Here is a 2367-nt window from a genome sequence, read left to right as displayed (position 1 = left end):
TGCCCATGCCTTCTCCCCCTTCCTGCAGTACGTGCCTTCTCACCCCACCGCACTCCCATTGTTCGTGCCTTCCTGCCCCCTGCCGGCCCAAACTCCCGTCTGCAATGCAATAGGTCTTGCGTAAATACAAGTCCTATTGCATTGCAAATGCTTGTTGTCTGTTCTGATGGATGCAGTTGATCAACTCGACAGGCTAATATCAAAGTTAAATCCAGAAGGGGGTACTTTATTCCTCACCGCTGTCCTTTGTCTAGTTTTGAGGTTCAACTATGTAGTGGTTGGGATGTTCTCATAGTATTAGACGTGTGAACTTCTTTTAAGAATGACAATAGCTTTAGCTTGCACACTTCTTTGCTGGTATTTTTCTGCGTAGTTTACCATTGCTTGCAGGATGCAAGTTTGATTGTAAACAAAAACAGGTCCGAATTGGCACAACGGCATTGGGGTGCATTTTGCACGGGTGGGAATGGACTCATTTGAGGATGGAGGGGTATTGTTATTTGGGGTTTACAAGCAAACTATCTCCTCTCCCCAAAAAAGAGCAAGTTATGTTCTGCTGAAATTGATTTTCTGGCTGCGTCCCGTGTACACAAACCTTTTACTCTAAATGTTAGTATTTGTGTGTGTGTTTGTTTTTATATATAGAGATCTAAAGATTTTGTTAATAAAATACTTTTTCTTTTCTTTAGGCATTTAAAGATGCCAGCAAAGCACCTGTGGTACATGAAGTAGCTATCCACCGCAACAGAATCTCCCTGACTAGTTGCATGTGAAGTAACTTGGAAAAGGTAACTCACTTGATAGGGTGTGCTGCTTGGGAGCTCCCTAGAGAGTATCAAGGTCCCAAAGTTGAGAAGGTTTTTTAATGGCATATCTGTGTTAGCTGGCTGACAGGGTTGATAGTCTGTATTTTTCTCTTAGCCCCAAACTCAATAAGTCTGGTTCCTATTGATTTTTGACTAGTGATGTGGCCAATGTCCTAGGTTATTTTGGACTCAAGACGAGTTCAGATAATCTATTAGTTGGCAACGAGGATACAACCTAAACATGAGTTGCTGTGATTTATTCATATGCTATTTTGAGCCAACTGTACCGTTTGGGCTTTTGTATAATACCTTTCACATGTAATCAAATGTTGTAGAAATCTGTTAACCTCAGTCTGCTACTTTCTACCACGGGTAGTAAGATTTCTCATGGCTTAACTTGTTAGTTTACGTTACGTAATAAAATTGTTTGTTCTGTGGTCGGTTTCTACAAACATTATTGTAAATTATCAGTTAGTGGGTGGGAATAACTTGTATGTTAAACGTTTTACATCTTTCTATTGTGTGCTGATCTCATTAGAAGTGTGGAGGAGAAAAACCTTAAAGTGAAAGGCCCAGTTTGCATGCCTACCAAGGTAAGTGGAGTATGTTTATCACTTATCAGAATACATTTTTGGGTTTAACTTTAGCACTGCTGTTTCCTCCAAAGTTGAGGACTGGTCTGTAAAAACTACGGGGTATATTTAAAAGAACGTGTGATAACTACCGCAAGAGTAGCCTAACGCAACTTTCAACATCGCAGTGACAACGTGGAATTCACAACATGGCGGTAGCATGCAATAGTCTGCAGAAACTGCAGCCAATGTCTGCGATACAACCACCTTGATGGAGACAAAAACATAAACCACAACACCAACAAACCTTCAATGGGCCAAAGTGCGATGAGGAAATCAGCGATAAGCAGCGCCAGGCTTGCAACATACACCTGGCAGGCAGGAAAAATCACCATAAAAGTAGAAAAAACATCCAAACACCAACTGACCAACACCCAAGCACCATGGAGGCAGCCAGAGAAGGCACAGAGGACAAGCGCTAACCCACAAGCACCCCGGACGACCAGCCCGGGACCTCAGGGACAGAGAAGGGCAAGGACAAGAAGAAGATGAAGACAAAGTTCAGTCCGCAGGCGAACAGGATCAAAGTCACGGAGGTGATGGAACACCATCAACAACTGTTGATCACCTTCAACGTGTCATTGGGCACCAAAAATGGAATATGGCGGGATATTGTGGACAAGGTGAATGCCGTTGGGAGAGGACAATGGACGAGGTCAAGAGGTGATGGAATAATATCAAGCGGCGTACCAAGGAGAAACTCTCTTCTGACCAGAAGGCAGCATTGCAGACCGGAGGTGGGTTCCCAGAGCCACAGCTCGTGCTGTATGACATAGAGGAGCTGGTGTCGACAGTTATCAGTGTGGAGACTGTGGCCGGAGTTGGAGAAGGGGACACTGCTCAACATGACACAACCGAACCACAACAGTGTGAGTGACCACCAGGTACTGGGGGGACGGGTGGAGGTGGACACAATGGCCCACATGCAC

At 44.3% G+C, this 2367-nt stretch overlaps 1 non-coding gene across 1 annotated transcript; it reads left to right on the top strand.

Annotated features, from left to right (window-relative positions):
* The first annotated feature begins 1023 nt into the window (after positions 1-1023).
* LOC147722372 (small nucleolar RNA U54) lies at positions 1024-1089 on the top strand. The gene has a single exon (XR_015295400.1). It is a non-coding gene; the product is annotated as a small nucleolar RNA U54 (small nucleolar RNA).
* Positions 1090-2367: the final 1278 nt, after the last annotated feature.

The sequence above is a fragment of the Lissotriton vulgaris genome, chromosome 4_1 (genome assembly GCF_964263255.1).
Source record: "Lissotriton vulgaris chromosome 4_1, aLisVul1.2, whole genome shotgun sequence".
Classification (NCBI taxonomy): Eukaryota; Metazoa; Chordata; class Amphibia; order Caudata; family Salamandridae; genus Lissotriton; species Lissotriton vulgaris.
Note: the sequence above shows the minus strand (reverse complement) of the source record. Positions and strands in the feature narration are given on the sequence as shown.